This window comes from Schistocerca nitens, chromosome 4 (genome assembly GCF_023898315.1).
Source record: "Schistocerca nitens isolate TAMUIC-IGC-003100 chromosome 4, iqSchNite1.1, whole genome shotgun sequence".
Taxonomy (NCBI): domain Eukaryota; kingdom Metazoa; phylum Arthropoda; class Insecta; order Orthoptera; family Acrididae; genus Schistocerca; species Schistocerca nitens.
In genome coordinates this window covers 15,438,637-15,460,979 of record NC_064617.1, presented here as the reverse complement: position 1 = coordinate 15,460,979, position 22,343 = coordinate 15,438,637, and the positions used below count along the sequence as shown (strand labels likewise).

Sequence of the window (22,343 nt, the reverse complement as noted above, 5' to 3'; positions counted from 1 at the left end):
CCCGTGTTGGCGTGGTTGTTGTTGTTGTTGTTGTTGTTGTGTCCTGAGACTGGTTTGATGCAGCTCTCCATGCTACTCTATCCCGCGCAAGCTTCTTCATCTCCCAGTACCTACTGCAACCTACATCCTTCTGAATCTGCTTAGCGTATTCATCTCTTGGTCTCCCTCTACGATTTTTACCCTCCACGCTGCCCTCCAATGCTAAATTTGTGATCCCTTGATGCCTCAAAACATGTCCTACCAACCGATCCCTTCTTCTAGTCAAGTTGTGCCACAAACTTCTCTTCTCCCCAATCCTATTCAATACCTCCTCATTAGTTACGTGATCTACCCACCTTATCTTCAGCATTCTTCTGTAGCACCACATTTCGAAAGCTTCTGTTCTCTTCTTGTCCAAACTAGTTATCGTCCATGTTTCACTTCCATACATGGCTACACTCCATACAAATACTTTCAGAAACGGCTTCCTGACACTTAAATCTATACTCGATGTTAACAAAATTCTCTTCTTGAGAAACGCTTTCCTTGCCATTGCCAGTCTCCATTTTATATCCTCTCTACTTCGACCATCATCAGTTATTTTACTCCCTAAATAGCAAAACTCCTTTACTACTTTAAGTGTCTCATTTCCTAATCTAATTCCCTCAGCATCACCCGACTTAATTTGACTACATTCCATTATCCTCGTTTTGCTTTTGTTGATGTTCATCTTATATCCTCCTTTCAAGACACTGTCCATTCCGTTCAACTGCTCTTCCAAGTCCTTTGCTGTCTCTGACAGAATCACGATGTCATCGGCGAACCTCAAAGTTTTTACTTCTTCTCCATGAATTTTAATACCTACTCCGAATTTTTCTTTTGTTTCCTTTACTGCTTGCTCAATATACAGATTGAATAACATCGGGGAGAAGCTACAACCCTGTCTCACTCCTTTCCCAACCACTGCTTCCCTTTCATGCCCCTCGACTCTTATAACTGCCATCTGGTTTCTGTACAAATTGTAAATATCCTTTCGCTCCCTGTATTTTACCCCTGCCACCTTCAGAATTTGAAAGAGAGTATTCCAGTTAACGTTGTCAAAAGCTTTCTCTAAGTCTACAAATGCTAGAAACGTAGGTTTGCCTTTTCTTAATCTTTCTTCTAAGGTAAATCGTAAGGTCAGTATTGCCTCACGTGTTCCAACATTTCTACGGAATCCAAACTGATCTTCCCCGAGGTCGGCTTCTACCAGTTTTTCCATTCGTCTGTAAAGAATTCGCGTTAGTATTTTGCAGCTGTGACTTATTAAACTGATAGTTCGGTAATTTTCACATCTGTCAACACCTGCTTTCTTTGGGATTGGAATTATTATATTCTTCTTGAAGTATGAGGGTATTTCGCCTGTCTCATACATCTTGCTCACCAGATGGTAGAGTTTTGTCATGACTGGCTCTCCCAAGGCCATCAGTAGTTCTAATGGAATGTTGTCTACTCCCGGGGCCTTGTTTCGACTCAGGTCTTTCAGTGCTCTGTCAAACTCTTCACGCAGTATCTTATCTTCCATTTCGTCTACATCTACATCCTCTTCCATTTCCATAATATTGTCCTCAAGTATATCGCCCTTGTATAGACCCTCTATATACTCCTTTCACCTTTCTGCTTTCCCTTCTTTGCTTAGAACTGGGTTGCCATCTGAGCTCTTGATATTCATACAAGTGGTTATCTTCTCTCCAAAGGTCTCTTTAATTTTCCTGTAGGCAGTATCTATCTTACCCCTAATGAGACAAGCCTCTACATCCTTGCATTTATCCTCTAGCCATCCCTGCCTAGCCATTTTGCACTTCCTGTCGATATCATTTTTGAGACGTTTGTATTCCTTTTTGCCTGCTTCATTTACAGCATTTTTATATTTTCTCCTTTCATCAATTAAATTCAATATTTCTTCTGTTATCCAAGGATTTCTATTAGCCCTCATCTTTTTACCTACTTGATCGTCTGCTGCCTCCACTACTTCATCCCTCAGAGCTACCCATTCTTCTTCTACTGTATTTCTTTCCCCCATTCCTGTCAATTGTTCCCTTATGCTCTCCCTGAAACTCTGTACAACCTCTGGTTCTTTCAGTTTATCCAGGTCCCATCTCCTTAAATTCCCCGTTGGCGTGGTACGGTGCCGAAAAACTCGAGAAGCCCGGCCTGCAAATCTTTGTCAGACAGTTTTACAGAATCAGTTCCGTAAAAAATAATTGATTGCTGAAATACTTGTAGCTTTATATGCCAGATTTGTACTGAAGTGCCCGTCATTTCGATAATGGTCATAACTATTGTTGTATTTCAGATACGAGTATCAAATTCCAGAACATTGCAATCAAAAATAGGGGTCACTATGAATTTGTGTTTGGTGTATATTATAGTGCCGAGTATGAAATACGGGTGAGATTTTGAAACTTTCGTGAAACGTAGGATCGATATCTTCCCCTGGTCTCGAAAATATTGAGCATCTGCAGCAACTTCACTTCCGATTGCTGGCACGCGGGAATGAAATTTTCGTAACACCTCTCATATCTCCTAAACCACTGGAGATATCAAAACGAGATTTTGGCAAATTATATAATGCAAAGAGGAGAGTACTTTGCCGTACAGTTAAAATATGGAACTTTATCTATCGTGGTATAGCAGAAACTGTAGTTTAATGATATATATATAAAAACACAGATGATGTGACTTACCGAACGAAAGTGCTGGCAGGTCGATAGACACACAAACATACACACAAAATTCAAGCTTTCGCAACAAACTGTTGCCTCATCAGGAAAGAGGGAAGGAGAGGGAAAGACGAAAGGATGTGGGTTTTAAGGGAGAGGGTAAGGAGTCATTCCAATCCCGGGAGCGGAAAGACTTACCTTAGGGGGAAAAAAGGACAGGTATACACTCGGGCGTGCACACACACATCCATCCGCACATATACACACACAAGCAGACATTTGTAAAGGCAAAGAGTTTGGGCAGAGATGTCAGTCGAGGCGGAAGTACAGAGGCAAAGATGATGTTGAATGACAGGTGAGGTATGAGCGGCGGCAACTGTGAAATTAGCGGAGGTTGAGGCCTGGTGGGTAACAGGAAGAGAGGATATACTGAAAGGCAAGTTCCCATCTCCGGAGTTCTGACAGGTAGGTGTTAGTGGGAAGTATCCAGATAACCCGGATGGTGTAACATTGTGCCAAGATGTGCTGGCCGTGCAGCAAGGCATGTTTAGCCACAGGATGATCCTGATTACCAACAAACACTGTCTGCCTGTGTCCATTAATGCGAATGGACAGTTTGTTGCTGGTCATTCCCACATAGAAAGCTTCACAGTGTAGGCAGGTCAGTTGGTAAATCACGTGGGTGCTTTCACACGTGGCTCTGCCTTTGATTGTGTTCACCTTCCGGGTTACAGGACTGGAGTAGGTGGTGGTGGGAGGGTGCATTGGACAGGTTTTACACCGGGGGCGGTTACAAGGGTAGGAGCCAGAGGGTAGGGAAGGTGGTTTGGGGATTTCATAGGGATGAACCAAGAGGTTACGAAGGTTAGGTGGATGGCGGAAAGACACTCTTGTTGGAGTGGGGAGGATTTCATGAGGGATGGATCTCATTTCAGGGCAGGATTTAAGGAAGTCGTATCCCTGCTGGATTTAGAGTCTGATCCAGTCCCGTAAAGTATCCTGTCACAAGTGGGGCACTTTAGGGGTTCTTCTGTGGGAGGTTCTGGGTTTGAGGGGATGAGGAAGTGGCTTTGGTAATTTGCTTCTGTACCAGGTCAGGAGGATAGTTGCGGGATGCGAAAGCTGTTTTCAGGTCGTTGGTGTAATGGTTCAGGGATTCCGGACTGGAGCAGATTCATTTGCCACGAAGACCTAGGCTGTAGGGAAGGGACCGTTTGATGTGGAATGGGTGGCAGCTGTTATAATGGAGGTACTGTTGCTTGTTGGTGGGTTTGATGTGGACGGATGTGTGAAGCTGGTCATTGGACAGATGGAGGTGAATGTCAAGGAAAGTAGCATGGGATTTGGAGTAGGACCAGGTGAATCTGATGGAACCAAAGGAGCTGAGGTTGGAGAGGAAATTTGGAGTTCTTCTTCACTGTGAGTCCAGATCATGAAGATGTCATCAATAAATCTGTACCAATCTTTGGGTTGGCAGGACTGGGTAACTAAGAAGGCTTCCTGTAAGTGACCCATGAATAGGTTGGCATACGAGGGGGCCATCCTGGTACCAATGGCTGTTCCCTTTAATTGTTGATATGTCTGGCCTTCAAAAGTGAAGAAGTTGTGGGTCAGGATAAAGCTGGCTAAGGTAATGAGGAAAGAGGTTTTAGGTAGGGTGGCAGGTGATCGGTGTGAAAGGAAGTGCTCCATCGCAGCGAGGCCCTGGGCGTGCGGAATATTTGTGTATAAGGAAGTGGCATCAATGGTTACAAGGATGGTTTCCGGAGGTAATAGACTGGGTAAGGATTCCAGGCGTTCGAGAAAGTGGTTGGTGTCTTTGATGAAGGATGGGAGACTGCATTTAATGGGTTGAAGGTGTTGATCTACGTAGGCAGAGATACGTTCTGTGTGGGCTTGGTAACCAGCTACAATGGGGTGGCCAGGATGATTGGTTTTGTGAATTTTAGGAAGTAGGCAGAAGGTAGAGGTGCGGGGTGTTGGTGGGGTCAGGAGGTTGATGGAGTCAGGTGAAAGGTTTTGTAGGGGGCCTAAGGTTCTGAGGATTCCTTGAAGCTCCACCTGGACATCAGGAATGGGATCACCTTGGGAGACTTTGTATGTGGTGTTGTCTGAAAGCTGACGCAGACCCTCAGCCACATACTCCCGACAATCAAGTACCATGGTCGTGGAACCCTTGTCCGCCAGAAGAATGACGATGGATCGGTCAGCCTTTAGATCACGGATAGCCTGGGCTTCAGCAGTGGTGATGTTGGGAGTAGGGTTAAGGTTTTTTAAGAAGGATTGAGAGGCAAGGCTGGAAGTGAGAAATTCCTGGAAGGTTTGGAGAGAGTGATTTTGAGGAAGAGGAGGTGGGTCCCGCTGTGACGGAGGACGGAACTTTCCAGGCAGGGTTCAATTTGGATAGTGTCTTGGGGAGTTGGATCATTAGGAGTAGGATTAGGATTATTTTTCTTCATGGCAAAGTGATATTTCCAGCAGAGAGTACGAGTGTAGGACAGTAAATCTTTGACGAGGGCTGTTTAGTTGAATCTGGGAGTAGGGCTGAAGGTGAGGTCTTTGAATAGGACAGGGGTTTCGGATTGGGAGAGAGGTTTGGAGGAAAGGTTAACTACTGAATTAGGGTGTTGTGGTTCCAGATTGTGTTGATTAGAATTTTGAGGTTTTGGGGGGAGTGGAGCTGGAAGTGGGAGATTGAGTAGATGGGAGAGACTGGGTCTGTGTGCAATGAGAGGAGGTTGAGGTTTGCTGGAAAGGTTGTGGAGGGTGAGTGAGTTGCCTTTCTGGAGGTGGGAAACCAGGAGATTGGATAGCTTTTTGAGGTGGAGGGTGGCATGCTGTTCTAATTTGCGGTTGGCCTGTAGGAGGATGCTCTGAATAGCCGGTGTGGATGTGGGAGAGGAAAGATTGAGGACTTTTATTAAGGATAGGAGTTGACGGGTGTGTTCATTGGCTGAGTTGATGCGTATGTGATGGATTAGGTGGGTGAGGGCAATGGATTGTTCAGTTTGGAACTGGTATAGGGACTGATGGAAAGAAGGGTTACAACCAGAGATGGGAACTTTAAGAGTGAGGGCTTTGGGGTTAATGCCAAATGTCAGACAATCCTGAGTAAATGAAATATGGGAGCGTAATCTGGCTAGGGCGAAGGCATGTTTGCGGAGGGAATGTAAATAAAGCTTAATGGGGTTGTTGTGGGGATGTTGTGAGGGTGACATGGTATTAGAAGGTGGAAAGTGTAACATGAGGCTGAAGTGAAAATGAAAATATATGGGGAGAGATAAACTAGAAAGCAACTGGAGATCTGGTGTGAAAAAAGTCGAAAAAGTGTTGGTTAAAGCTTTAATACACTGACTGTTTATGTGGTAGCTGTTTATAGAGCTCCCTCGGGAAAGCTGAGTACATTCACCAAGTAAACAATCACTTTTAACTCACCTGTTCTCAGAAACAAAAATAATCATGCTTTGTTATTGTAATGTAAATTTTCTTTCCTGTAAAAATGCGGCAGATTTTGAGCGTGTAATGAGCGGAGTGCAGTTGTTGACTGTCTCACAAGAGTTGCAAAGAACTTCACAAGCCTGATTGACAGTACTCTGTAGATAAAAGAATTACTATCATATGTGTAAGTGAAATTTTAGATGTCTTCTTGACCATGATGGTCAGCTGTTCAAAATGCTTTCTGTAAGCCATACAAATAACAGTAGTTTTATCAATAGGACGTGTATATAAGGCAACAGTGAAAATATGCAAACCTTCAGCAGACATTTGCAGCAGTTGGAATAAGACAATGTATCAAGCTAAAGAGTCAATAATAAATTTAACCTATTTCTAGATTAATTTATTCCATTGTTTGAAGCTGTATTTCCTAAGAGAATTTCATAAAGTGTCTACCTAAGTGACTGCAGGAAACATTGACTCACTAAGGGAATCAACCTATCCTGCAAAACAAAGGGAACGCTGTATATGATATGAAAAATTGTATTAAACTTCAGGACAAGGGACACTGCAATTCACATTTGCATTTTAGTAACTCCAGAGATAGATCAGAAATCACTGCTCGTGACTACAGCAAGTTTAATTCTTTGTAATATGTCCACAGATTGCTGTAACATGAGAATTGTGGTCCTCAGCATGCTTAAAATAATATAATTATTAACAGTTTATGTTAATGTAGGATGTATAAAACACTAGAAGTAATAAACAATAATTTATTTAAGTCAGACATACATACATACATGTACTTCCTGAGAAAGCTGTTACAAAATACAGGTCACAACGTGTAAAATGACACAGTTGCAAAACATGTCAGACGCATATAACATGCTACGAGGGTCACTTCAAAAGAAATGCACACTATTTTTTTTTTTTAAATCCATCTTTTATTCTACATGTTTGAAAGTTTTACCGTGTGTAGATACATCCTTTAGGAACAATATTTTCATTTCTCCACATAATTTCCATCCCTCAACTGCCTTATGCCATCTTGAAACCAGCACCTGTATACCCGCACAGTAAAATTCTGGACCAGCCTGTTGGAGCCACTGTTTGGCAGCCTGCACAAGGGAGTCATCATCTTCAAACCTTGTTCCACGTAGAGAGTCTTTCAGTTTCCAAAAGAGATGATAGTCACATGGAGCCAGGTCTGGACTGTAAGGCGGGTGTTTCAGTGTTGCCCATTCGAGTTTTGTGATTGCTTCCATGGTTGTTTTGACTGACATGTGCCCGTGCATTGTCGTGCAACAACAAAACATCCTGCTTTTGCTGATGTGGTCAAACACGACTCGGTCGAGCTTAAAGTTTCTTCAGTGTCGTCACATATGCTTCAGAATTTATGGTGGTTCCACTTGGCATGATGTCCACAAGCAAGAGTCCTTTGGAATTGAAAAACACCATAGCCATAACTTTTCCAGCAGAAGGTGTGGCTTTGATTTTTTTTTTCTTTTTCTTTTTTCTTTTTCTTTTATTTTTTTTATTTTTTGGTGAATTTGCATGATGCCGCTCCACTGATTGCCTCTTTGTCTCTGGTGAAAAATGATGGAGCCATGTTTCATCACCTGTCACAATTCTTCCAAGAAATTCATCTCCACCATTCTCGTACTGTTCCAAAAGTTCACTGCATACAATTTTTCTTGTTTCTTTGTGAGCCACTGTCAACATCCTGCGAACCCACCTGGCACAAACCTTTTTTAACGCCAACATTTTCAGTATTCTGCAAACACTTCCTTCCCTTATCCCAACGTAGCGTGACAATTCGTTCACTGTGATGTGTCTGTCAGCAGTCACCATTATGTTAACTCTCTACACAGTGTCTGGAGTGTGTGCAGTACAAGGCCTGCCACTGCAAGGACAATCCTCAATATTGCCGTGCCCGCTTTCATCATGTAACCTGCTTTCCCACTGACTAACTGTACTGTGATCAACAGCAGCATCTCCATACACCTTTTTTCATCCTCTTGTGGATGCTTCCCACTGTCTCGTTTTCACAGCACAGAAATTCTATGACAGCACGTTGCTTCTGACGAACATCAAGTATAGTAGTCATCTTGAAGACATGCTGTGACGGCGCCACTCACCAGAACAGGTTGAACTAAGTTTGAAAACAAGGGGGAGGGACGTATCTACACACTGTAAAACTTTCACACATGCAGAATGAAAACTGTATTTTTACAAAAATAGTGTGCATTTCTTTTGGAGTGATCCTCGTACTTTACCAATCTTACTGTCTATAAAATTTAATAATTGTGACTAAGGATGACTTATGTTGCTGACAAATGTAGTAACTCGGACAGAGTAATAGAGCAACAAACAGTTTTTGGAATGTATGCACCGTGATATAAATGTGCCACTGGGATGATGCACTACTGAAGGACACTCAACAAGGTGAAAATGTAGCTAGTCATTGGAAACTAATAAGCGATGGCAATACTGAGTATGACACCATATCAGAGCAACCTCACATTACAGTAGAATACATGATCCATAACTGAAACAACTCTTTTATATCGTTACTACACAGCTACACAACAGTTGTTGAAAACACTGCCATAAGCTAGAAGCAGGCTAGTTTCCTTGTAATGAACTTATGTGTAAACAAAATAAGTCGGAGGAACTAACTCTGGGATTAGTTAAAGATGTACAACATAAATCAAAACTGAAATCATTTTACACTGATTCCAAATTAAACTGAATGGTGCATGGTATAACGTCCTATACATTCAAATAAAATGCAGCAACATGACACTCCTTAATGTTTGCAAGAATACTCTCCATGTAAATCGGTGGGAAGAACTTTACCTTAATTACTATATAAACACAACTTTAAGAAAATAAATTGTAGCACTCTTTCACTTTATTCCTGCTGCATAAATCTTAGAATAAACTGTTTCGATTAAACTGAGTGTATGGAACATCTTATCTGTATTTTAATGCTGTGAAGTGATTTTCTGTAACACAAGATTCTACAGTTACTGGCAGAAACTACACTCATGTTCATAAATTAAGGATAATTAATGCTGATACATGCTGAAACAAAGCTTTGGTGGGCAGTTTGTGGGTTTAAATCACGTCGGGGTATGACCATGCGGTGCGTTTTACCTGCGGTTGTCACACACTGGCGCTGGCAGCAGTCCAAATACGCAGAGGTGTGTTGATGTGTGTCAAAGTACAGTGCAGTTAGTAAGTGTGCAGACATTTTCAGACATGCTATTAGTGACTGTGTGTTGAAAATGACTCAAAGAACAGATATTGATTTCGTTATGAGGGGTAGAATACTAGGGCGGCTGGGGGCTGGTCAAACACAGCAGGTCATAGCACGGGCCATCCGTGTGCCAGAAAGTGTGATCTCAAGACTATGGCAACGATTTCAGCAGACAGGAAACATGTCCAGGCACTACAGTACGGGATGTCCACAGTATACAACACCACAGGAAGACCGATATCTCACCATCAGTGCCTGCAGACGGCCACGGAGTACTGCAGGTAGCCTTGCTTGGGACCTTACTGCAGCCACTAGAACAGTTGTCTCCAGACACACAGTCTACAGATGACTGAACAGACATGGTTTATTCGCCCAGGGACCTGCAAGGTGCATTCCACTGACCCTGGCCACAGGAGAGCTCATAAAGCTTGGTGTCAAGAACACAGTACATGATCATTGGAACAGTGGTCCCAGGTTATGTTCACGGATGAGTCCAGGTATAGTCTGAACAGTGATTCTCACCGGGCTTTCATCTATCGTGAACCTGGAACCAGATACCAACCCCTTAATGTCCTTGAAAGGGACCTGTATGGAGGTCGTGGGTTGGTGGTGTGGGGTGGGATTATGATTGGTGCACGTACACCCCTGCATGTCTTTGACAGAGGAACTGTAACAGGTCAGGTGTTTCCAGAATGAGATTTTCACTCGGATGGTAGAACACTTGCCCGCGAAAGGCAAAGGTCCCGAGTTCGAGTCTCGGTCGGGCACACAGTTTTAATCTGCCAGGAAGTTTCAGGTCAGGTGTATCGGGACGTCATTTTGCACCAGTATGTCCACCTTTTCAGGGGTGCAGTGGGTCCCACCTTCATCCTGATGGATGATAACGCACGGCCCCACCTAGTTGCCATCATGGAGGAGTACCTTGAAACAGAAGATATCAGGCGAATGGAGTGGCCTGCCTGTTCTCCAGACCTTAACCTCATCAAGCACGTCTTGGATGCTCTCGGTCGACATATCGCTGCACGTCTTCAAACCCGTACGACAGTTCAGGAGCTCCGACAGTCACTGGTGCAAGAATGGGGGGCTATACCCCAGCAGCTGCTCGACCACCTGATCCAGAGTATGCCAACTCGTTGTGCGACCTGTTTACGACTGATATTAAACTATTCCAAACTGTGAGTGGAATAAACAACTACTAGAACGTAACTGTGTCTCAGTAAAATAATATAGGCACAGAAATAACTAATTGTTACCCGTATGCAACAATACTGACAACCTGTATCAAAATTTAGATGAACAGCTGTTATGAGAAGTAACTACATTAGGAAACACCCTGGTGTCATTCTGACGGAGGAAAATAGGAGCACTCCGTTTTTGGCTTTCCCTGTATAGCATTGTAATATGCTACTGTAAGTTTTATAGCCTCTAATTACATACATAGTTACAATGAACTACATGAGGTTTGTGATTCTTGAGTTTCTCCCGGCGTATTTGATAATCAAAATATCCACGGGTGTGCTGCCGGTCTATAGTGTCCAACGGGCACAATATTTCGGCGATCATACATGTCGCCATCATCAGGTGAACTGACGGACTGAGCTCCTGTGAACGTGCCGGCATGGAGATCCGTACGCTATGGCTGCTCAGAGGGAACTGGGTTCAGTCGCGGCGGTGGCCGATTTAAGTACCCTCCGCCTGCGGCGCGCTCCCTCCGCCGTCCGCGCCCCGCGCCACGGTCGCACGGTGGAACAGATTGCGACAGCGTCTGAGATGACGTCGGTGTGATGGCTCTGCCCGCCGTGGTCGTCACAACTATACATTTGCTCGATTTACTCTTGATTAACCCAATCGCTGGTTCCCAAGCCTTGCTAAGATTATAACCACAGTCACGGTTTATGTGGTCGTTATTGGTGCGAATTTCGATGGCCTCTCTAACAATGCTGTCCCAGTATCTCGACATCTGTACCAGAATCCTCGTGCGGTCATACTCCATAGCGTGATTTTCCGACAAACAATGTTCAGCCACGGCCGACTTGCTAGGATACATCAGTCGAGTGTGCCTCTGGTGTTCACGGCATCGATCCTCGACGGTACTCATCGTCTGACCAATATACGACTTGCCACATTGACATGGAATCTGGTACACGCCGGCCTTCCTCAAACCGAGGTCATCTTTGGCGCTCCCCACCAGTGCACGAGTTTTATTTGGAGGACAAAACACAGTTCCGACCCGGTGTTTCTTCAGAATGCGGGCGATTTTCCCCGAGAGTGCGCCTGTGTATGGAATAAATGCAGTGCCTATCTCCTCCCTCGTGACTTCATCCATCTCAACAGGTTGTGCTGCAGTGGTTGGGTGGAGAGCACGTTGAATCTGCCACTCTGAGTACCCATTTTTTCGATATACAGTTCTCAGATGTTCCAATTCCTGGGGTAGACTCTCTGCGTCAGAGATAGTGCACGCCCGATGTACTAGAGTTTTAAGTACCCCATTCCTCTGTGAAGGGTGGTGGCAGCTGTCTGCGTGCAAATACAGATCAGTGTGCGTTGTCTTCTGATACACCCCATGACGTAGGGTGCCGTCAGCCCTTCTCTTGACCAAGACGTCAAGGAAAGGTAATTTACCCTCTGTTTCAGTCTCCATAGTGAATTTGATGGAAACCTACTTGCTTTTTCCGTTACGTGGATGACACGTTCGTCATCTGGCCACATGGTATGGATAAACTCCTTGACTTCCTTACACATCTAAACTCCATACACCCCAACATCAAATTCACTATGGAGACTAAAATGGAGGGTAAATTACCTTTCCTTGATGTCTTGGTCAAGAGAAGGGCTGACTGCACCCTATGTCATGGGGTGTATCGGAAGACAACGCACACTGATCTGTATTTGCACGCAGACAGCTGCCACCACCCTTCACAGAGGAATGGGGTACTTAAAACTCTAGTACATAGGGCGCGCACTATCTCTGACACAGAGAGTCTACCCCAGGAATTGGAACATCTGAGAACTGTATTTCGGAAAAATGGGTACTCAGAGTGGCAGATTCAACGTGCTCCCCGCCCAACCACTGCAGCACAACCTGTTGAGATGGATGAAGTCACGAGGGAGGTGATAGGCACTGCATTTATTCCATACACAGGCGCACTCTCGGGGAGAATTGCCCGCATTCTGAAGAAACACCGGGTCGGAACTGTGTTTTGTCCTCCGAATAAAACTCGTGCACTGGTGGGGAGCGCCAAAGATGACCTCGGTTTGAGGAAGGCCGGGGTGTACCAGATTCCGTGTCAATGTGGCAAGTCGTGTATTGGTCAGACGATGCGTACTGTTGAGGATCGATGCCGTGAACACCAGAGGCACACTCGACTGATGTATCCGAGCAAGTCGGCCGTCGCTGAACATTGTTTGTCGGAAAATCACGCTATGGGGTATGACCGCACGAGGATTCTGGTACAGATGTCGAGATACTGGGACAGCGTTGTTAGAGAGGCCATCGAAATTCGCACCAATGACGACCTCATAAACCGTGACTGTGGTTATAATCTTAGCAAGGCTTGGGAACCAGCAATTGGGTTAATCAAGAGTAAATCGAGCAAATGTATAGTTGTGACGACCACGGCGGACAGAGCCATCACACCGACGTCTCTCAGACGCTGTTGCAATCTGTTCCACCACGCGACCGTGGCGCGGGGCGCGGACGGCGGAGGGAGCGCGCCGCAGGTGGAGGGTATTTAAATCAGCCGCCGCCGCGACCGAACCCAGTTCCCTCTGGGCAGCCATAGCGTACGGATCTCCATGCCGGCACGTTCACAGGAGCTCAGTCCGTCAGTTCACCTGATGATGGCGACATGTATGATCGCCGAAATATTGTGCCCGTTGGACACTATAGACTGGCAGCATACCCGTGGATATTTTGATTACATGGGGTTTAATACAGAATTACCTTAACAGATTTCTTCTTGTTGGGCAGAACAGGCTGAACAAATTGAAAGGAAGATGTAAATATTTCTGCACAGAATAGCTGGAAAACATAAAGACTTTACTAGAAAAAACTGGCCCAGTTTAAACCTTAGGCCAATATCAAGGGCACAGATGGATGTGTACACAATCTGATAACATTTGACAATGATGAGATTGAAACTAGCCATTAGTGCTGGACAAAGTATTTACTTCATCTGAATAGCTTGCACAGAAACAGTTATGACTTTTTGACATTTGAAATGTTGGAAGCAAATTATCCAAAAACTACAGGCTATATGGACCAAATGACAATTTTTGTGCATTCAGTCGAAGGTACTACACCAATATGAATTATAGGACCTTCCTCTGCTTTCACTGAACCAAATACAGTTTAACTGAATGTGTGACACTTAGAAATTTCCTGTGACATCTGATAAATGTCCTAGCATGTAAGTGGTTCACAAATTAAAATGCGCTATGCTTCCGTTTCTTAAAAGAAGCAGTGAAGATGTCATTCTTTTTCTTAATTTAATTGTTTAATAATGCGTTGGTGGATGCATTGACTAACAACTTCAGTATTTTGTCTGTCGAATGACCTTTACTGCAAACAAAGTCTGTTAAGAAGAAACTTTTCTCCTGAACAGAATTTATGGTTACATTTTGAACAAGCACCCTTTGACTGTTGGATGACAAAAATTTCTTGTCATTAGGGCCAGATATTAATTTCTGTACAGTAATATAATTATAAATAAAAACATTCACATCAAGTTCGTAGGAGAGCTTCTGTAAAGTTAGGAAGGTAGGAGATGAGGTACTGGCAGAAGTAAAGCTGTGGGGACGGGGCGTGAGTCGTGCTTGGGTTGCTCAGTATGTAGATCACTTGCCCGCAAAAGGCAAAGGTCCTGAGTTCGAGTCTTGGTCCGGCACACAGTTTTAATCTGCCAGGAAGTTTCATATTGGCACACACTCCGCTGCAGAGTGAAAATCTCATTCTGGAATCATTCACATCATCAGGCTGAGGGAAAAAAACAGACCACCCCTGCTGCACACCTCACACTGCTGTTTCTTTAGTACACAATATCCTGCTAAATATGTTAATATTGGAAGGTATGTATCTGCCTGCCTGTCATCTTCCTCCAACTACGTAATGTCAACCATAAACTCAGAGTCTGTTTGTGTAGTCTCTTTTGTGTCATCATTACAATTAAAGGTGAACCCTTCAGCAACAGGCAGTTTACCAAAAGTACTTGAATTCCACATGAGTGGTAACATGTTCTGCATCCTCATCTTTGCTTCCACCTCAAATATCTGTCTCACAGATATGAGATACTGAGAGCCAGCCGTTGATCAGTAACTGCTAAACCTTGCTTTCAGAGAATCAGTTTGAATTTTTCCAGGCAAAAAATAAGTGAAACCAAGCTCTTTCGTACAGTACCTTGCCATCTCAATCAAACCATAGGTTGTGTGTGTCAGAGCTATATGAGTTTCCTTTGAAAGGGTATTATTTTTCAGGCCAAAGTCCTTCCACCTATCGAGCCACACAAGAAACTTTTCCAGAAAAACTAATTTTTCATCATTATTACTTAAAAGCAGAGGGCACTGAAAGGGATCATTTAGTTGAACACGTTTGTGAACTGTCTTAACATTTACAATTTTCCACCATGTAAGTATAATTTTAATAAATTCTGCAGTTGTCTGGTAATGTAATAAGTTTTTCTGTTCCGCTACTGTTGAAACGGCTTCAGCTGTATATTCATTGAATACCTGCAGAACAAGGCTCGCATACTGTTTCTCAAGTGAAGATGGATAAAGAGACTTCAAAGTAGGGCCATAAAAGTGCTTAAGTAGACCATTACATTCAATCTTATGAAGCTGCCTCAGTGGTTCAAAAGATGCCATTAACACCTGACAACCATCACTGCTTCCGTCAAATTGTGGATATTTGAGCAAAGCTTGAGAGTCCTTTTGATTAACCCAGTTATTATGTATACACTTAAGGATGTGGACAGAATCAATTATAAAAAATAGTGACAGAGTTGGATTAGCTGGCTGTGGGTAAACGATACTGAGTGCCATAGATTTCCTATTGATAGCATTGTTGTCACTAACTACACAAATAACTCTGAAACCAATGTCATAAAGGCCACGTAATATTTTCTTCACATACAAAAATTGCTGTTCGGCTACAAGGTTTCTCACTGGAAGGACATGCACTGCTTCTTTACAAGAAGGTAGCAATGATTGTATCATAAAGACATATGCTGTAGTAGCAGCCTTGTCGCTATCAAATGCTACCCCCACAATGTTTCCTCTGTTATAATCAAAATAAGGTTTAATATGAATTTCATCCGTCATTAAAGAAATGGTACAATCACTTTCCTGCAAAGATTTAAATCTTTCCTTAATATACAGGAGCATACCACCCTCACTTTGTTCATTGTGAGGACCATTACTATATGAGGAACATATTTTCTGTAAAGTTCTTGGATGAGGAAGAATAATATTGCCAGAAGACCTGAAAAATGTGTAGGCATGAGGGGAGATAGAATGCAGGATACAACAATATACAGAAAAGTGAGGATTGAACCTATAGTTTTCCTCACTGCTACCATAGCAACTTAACTTGCCCACTTAAGAATTTAATTTGTTTCTGTTTTTCTTCATCTACAGAACTGCACATATCATTTAAAATGTCCTGTATAATAAGGCACTGGCTTTTTAATGAATTTTATTTTGCACTTACTAATTCTTTCACTTTGTCTAATACTGTAAACAAAACATTGATATTTGAAAGTTTGTCTGATATTTTGCTACTGCTTATCTTTCTTATCTCAGTGTTACTTCGATAAGCGGACGTCTTAATGATGTTGGGAGAGGTAGTGTTCAGTAGTGGTAAGACCATGGGCTTGAGGGATGTTGATATAGAGGAAAGTGGCATCAACAGTGATTAATAGGGATCCAGGAGGTTAAGAGGTAAGGATGGTGGAGAGTTCATGAAGGAAGTGGTTGGTATCTTTGACATGGGAGGCTAGGTTTTGGCAGTTGGTTGGAGATATTGTTCAGAGAGGGATGAAATTCTGTCAGTGGATGCCCAATAACCAGCTATTGATGGCGTGTCCAGGATTGTTAGGTTAGGAATTTTAGGGAGTATGTGGAAGGTGGCTGAGTCTGAACCACCTGTGAAAGCAGCCAGCTCTTCTGCAGTCATTGCTAAGCTCTTTACATTTATATGAATACCAACCAGCTGTCTACAAGGTTGAATAGCCATCACCAAACTGTAAAAAAAAAAAAAAAAAAAAAAAAAAAAATTGACCACCCTGAGGCACAGCATGTAGCTGAATGTAACATGCTCGATTTCAGTGGATGCTTCACAACAAAGGCCATCTGTGTTCACCCTTCGACCACCAGCTTCTTTGAACTGCAAACCTACTGCCTCCACACCCAACAGTTCCCACCTCTGTTTTATCAGCTCCTCCGAATTCACATCTCCCATCCTCATCGTGCTCCACTCTTTGCCAGCACTACTGTTCTTTTCCCGTCTCTGCTGTTCCCATTTTCTACATCTTCCATCCCTTTCCCCTCCACCCCACCCCATCTCCATCACAATCTCATGACACCACACTCTGCAGCCTTGTCTCGCCTCACTCATCTAGCCCCAACATACTCTTGTCAGGCAGCACTGACTCCCCCCACCTATACCCTGCTACCCCTCCCTTTTCCCCTCCCACTCCAGATTGATGCTTCTTCTCAACACAGCACCTTTGCATTTTGTTTGGCTGCAGCAACCGAAGAGAGTGAGTGGTCATATTATTCTTTTACACTCTTGTGTGCAACAAAGACTTCCTTCCTCAGTGACACATTACTTCACATGTGATTCCATAAGACAGTATCGGATCAAAATGTAGAAACAAGTGATTTTCAGTTCAGGTCCTAAGAAGTATTAATACCTAAGACTTAAGAATATTTTGTATTGTTTATTGATGTAGTGTCAAGCATTATTTCTAATGGTGTGTTCATAATTGCTTGTATTTTGTTTTACCCAAGTCCAGTGACAGTCCATTTGCAGAGAAGAACACATTAATTTTCAATAAAATGTTATTTACAGTTAATGGTGTTATCTCTCATTATAAAGATGCTGTTTTATCGTGTACACTCCCAGGGCTTCTTAATGAAACAATCTGCATGCTCTTACACTACGTCGTCTCCGGGATGTGGAAAGAAGTTAAAGACTTACTTTTAATTTAGGTTCAATACAGTGAAAAAAGATTAATAATAAATTGTACTAATTCTGATTATAAATTAACAAAAAATATTAAACTTAAGTTACTCTTCAATATGGTAGGAGGAATTGTCAAACAGAAAATTCATACATTTAATGTGCTCTGGTAGGTTGTTGAATATGAATACCCTTGCATCTGACTCCCAAATGTACTGGTATTAAACTGTTTGAAGTCTCAATTATTGCTTCAGGTTCTAGTCTTATATTCATGCTTTTTGCAATTTTTTGTAAAAATAAATAAATATTTTTGATTAGAAAGGAGATAAATGAATATATGTAGTGTGAAGTAGTTGTCAAAATATTTTGTTGTTTTTGTTGGTGAATCACTTGACATGGAGAACTAGTATGAAGATTTTTTGTCGAAGTAACTCTGTGACTAGGACGTGTAATTTTTCAAGTCAAACTAGTGTGTCAGTATTGAAGGTGCCAATATATGTGTGAATTCTTGATGGCCATAGATTTCAGAGTTTCTCTGTATCCACAGTTTTTGTGGTCCATGTGACTGGTTGTCGTCCAATTGTGGGCGCATTGGTTACTGACTAGGGTAGTGTGTTCTTTACTCTCACAAACTGTGACAGTTTGTGATTGATTGTCTAAAGGTTCCATCAGTTACTTAGAACTGGGGAGTGTGTCAGTTCCCAGAGCAGACAGGCAACAGCACCCATTGGGTGAAAAGAGATTGACTGAGATCCACACCCGGGCTCGTTTGCAGATTTTGGTCTGCTCTAAGTACTTTATTCCTCTGGTACCAGTCATATCTGGTGGGCACTCCCTTACCCACCATCTGAGGAGATTTATGAAAACTGTTGTCCATGTGAGAAGCTATCTGCAAGAGGTTCTAGAATGCACACCGCACCACCTGTTATCGCTTTTACGCACTTCTGTGCAATCAACACATTTTTCCCTTGACAATGTGTTACCCCTGAATATGTCGTAAGACAGTAGTGACTGAAAATAGAAAAAATAACTTGACTCTATTACATCTCCAAAACCTGACTTTCATCTATAAGACAGAAGTTGCAGAACTTAAATGTGAAAAAGATCTCTAACTTGTCACTTCCATTTCAGATTATTAAAAATATAAACACTGAAGAATTTATAATATTCTGTCCCATTTATTGATTTATCCTCGTGCATTATTTCTAATGAAGTGGTAGGGACCTGCATGTAATCTGCATCTATTTCTATATGTTTGTTCTGCAGTCAACACTCGTGTGATTGTCAGAGGGTTCATAGACCACTTACAGAATATTTTTATACTGTTCCACTCTCGAAAAGCATTTGGGAAAAATGAACATGTAAATACTACTACGCCAGCTGTGATTTATTTTTAACGCGGTCATTTCTACCTATGTAGGTGGGAGTCAACAAAGAGTTTTGACATTCATAAGAGAAAGTGGATAAGTTGTGGGTATTTATCTCTTTACTGGATCTTTATGTGCTTCTTCCCATCCATTTATGTATGGAGCACAGGACAAAGGACCTCTTACATGCCCCTGTTTCGTGCAGTAATTAGCTTCGTGTTGTCTGTCTGTCCCCTATGGGAGCGATATGTATGAGGCTGTAGTGGGCTCCCAGATTCCCCATTTAATACTGTTTCTGGAAACCTTGTAAGGAGGCCTTCTTAGCATAGCTGGCCTCCATCTTTGAGCATCCGGTATTTCAGGTTTTTCAACTTCTGTGTGACAGTGTCCTTAACATCGAAGGTATATTTCACCATTTGTGCTGCCCCGTTTTTTCTCTTTACATTCAGTATCCCTGTTGGTCCTACCTGGCACAGTCCCATACACTTGAGCAATATTCTAAGACAGGATGCACAAATCTTTGGTGAAAAGTCTTGTTCTTAGACTGTATTTAATAGCCGACGGCAATTCCCGATGACATGACATGCCTACAAAATAGTGCTGATCCCTCTGTAGTGTTCACTGCTCTGCTGGCAGTTGTCTGTCTGCTGAATCAGGGAATAGAGGGCAATAATCTGGCCTATTGCTTGGCTGCATTGTACCTCAAACTGGTCAGTTATTAGGAATAATTTTTATCTCTACCTGCCCATGTCATTTTACATTTAGCTTGTTGTGCAGTGGGATGATTCCTCGATGTGCAGTACTTATGACATCACAGTCACAATATATCACATTTTAACAGACTGCCTTTTGATTTTAGACATTAAGCAGGGACCTGCTACATATATATTTTAGATGATGGTGATGAAAACTGTTTAAAATTCTATCTCTTGTCCGGACTCCTATTTAACACCTACAGCACGGTGCCCATACGCCATATGGGCGCGTCGGCCCTGACGTTGGCGACGGCGACCATATGCCGTACGGGCGAGCCTTTGTTTGGCTCCGTAAGCACGTTTAGCGCGTCTCCAAAGCAGTTTCGTCAACTAATGTAGAGGTATTTCATTCTTCTTCCGTAAGAGGCAAGCACTTATCGGCTATCTCATCCTGGGAGCGGCTGTGAGCACTGCAAAGACGTAGTTACCTGCAGTTCATTCACAGGTGTTTACGATCGTGAAAATATCATGCAGCGAGTTGATGGAGGCAGAGATCTTAGATATTCTTTATGGAGACGCAGGATCTGAAATTGACGATTCTGACAAAGAGGATTCGTACTCTCCAAACAAAAGTACAAGTGATGATTCAGGTATGTATATGTCTCACGTTCATAAAGTGAAGAGTTCATTACCGCATTTTGTATTGTGAGTAATATTCATTACTTCACTTGCATTTAGTACCTTTTAGTACCAATCTTAGCATTTTCTTTTCTGTGCAGACTGTGGTACAGACCATCAGTCACCATCTGTGGTACCTGGCCGTATGTGCCTCACTGAGCACAAAGAGCGAGGTTGGTCGGAACTAGACAATCAGCCAGCACTGCCGGATTTCCAGGAAGTAGTCGGCGTAGCATCGCATTTTTCAGATGCCACTGAGGAGCTTCGATATTTTAGTTATTTCTTTGATGACGACGTTATTCGGCTCATCAAAAGTGAAACGAATCTGTACGCTGGTAACGTTATTACGACAATGAAACGCAAAGGTAGCCTGAAAATAAACTCTGTTTGGCATAAGTGGTCTGCAGTAAAATTGCAAGAGATTTACTGATCTCTCAGTATTATTTTGCGTATGTGCATCGTCAAATTACCGAAAATCAGTGATTATTGCTCAACAGACCCGTTTCCGCAGACCGGATTTTCGAGTAAATTGTTGAGTCGCGATAAATTTTGCGCTACATTGTCGATGTTACACGCGAATGACAATGCTACGTTCATTAGCAGAGGCGAAGAAAAGCCCGACCCACTTCACAAAGTGAGGCCTTTGTTTAATTTCTTTGTGAATAAAAGCAAAATTAGTTTTCCTCCAGACATGAATCAGACAATAGATGAGGCAATGTGTCCATTTTGTGGTAGAATAAGCTTCAGAGTATACGTGAAAAACAAACCCAATAAATGTGGAATAAAATTGTATGCTCTCTGCGATTCATCAACTGGTTATATGCTAAACTGCGATGTATATACAGGTTCTGCAGGCAGTGTTGACAACAGTATCCAGGGCCTTGTGAAAAGGTTGTGTACACAGTACTTTGGCAAAGGACATTGCATTTATATGGATAGGTACTACACCAGTCCATCTCTTTTGGACATGTTGTGGGAAAATAAAGCTCCTGGAGTGGGAACTGTAATGAAAAACAGGAAAGGTTTGCGATAAATATTCAGAACACTAAAACTAAAAAAAAAAAAGATAGTTTTTCAAAGGAAACACCATCTCTTGGCAATGAAGTGGAAGTCAAAACGAGATGTTTTTTGTCTTTCCACAAAGCATAAGTCTACCAGCACTAGTATTCAAGTGAAGGCCGAAGGTGGAATAACAGAAATTGTAAAGCCAGACGTTATTATTGATTACAATAAGAATAAAGCTGGGATTGACAGGGCAGATCAGTTCTCCAGCTATTATCCGTTTGCCCGAAAAACTTGGAAGTGGTGGTAAAAGCTGTTTTTCCACTTGTTTATTGTGTCAACTGTCAACAGTTTTATTTTATATAAAGAGAACACTGGGAATAATGTATCCCTAGTAGACTTTATTCACAGAGTGGGGAAGAAATTGGCTGAGAAGGGCGGAAATATTTTTCAGCAACAAGCCGCTTCTTCCTTACAAATTGAGAGGACATTTGCAATGCACTTTCCAGAGAAGGTCCCACCCACTGCAGACAAGGTGAATAGTACTAGGTATTGCAAAGTATGTTCAGACAGGGGGAAGAAAGAGACGGGTAAGCGCATCAGGAAGGAAAGTAGATGATGGCGCAAGGACTGTGGCGTTGGCCTTCGCGCCCCACAGTGTTTCCAGGATTTCCACACAAAGGCTAACTACATCTGAACTATTAAATACTCCAGTTTACAGGTACCTGCAGTTAGACAGTCCAGTGATATTTTGTTTTAAATTTAGATACATTAATAATGGCATTACTCAAGAGAGAGATCATGTAAAACTTTTTTATCCACGATATTTTTGTGTTTTCTTTTTCTAATTATAACGCCCATTTGTATTTTATATTGTAAAATAAACTCACATTCATGTAAAGCTCTTACGTTTTCCTTTTAAATGATGCAAGAACCATATTCCTATTATTTTTCTGTTCTTTGCAATCTAAACATCCATTAAATATGCCAGTTCACAGCCAAGTGCCGGGTGTAAAGAGGGCAGTGTTGAAAGTGTTAAGCTTTTGG

The 22,343-nt window shown here is 42.5% G+C and overlaps 1 protein-coding gene across 3 annotated transcripts in view; it reads left to right on the top strand.

Moving 5' to 3' along the window:
- LOC126253587 (activated CDC42 kinase 1) overlaps positions 1–22,343 on the top strand; it is a 566,545-nt gene that overhangs the window by 425,549 nt on the left and 118,653 nt on the right. The gene's annotated exons all lie outside the window — the stretch shown is intronic.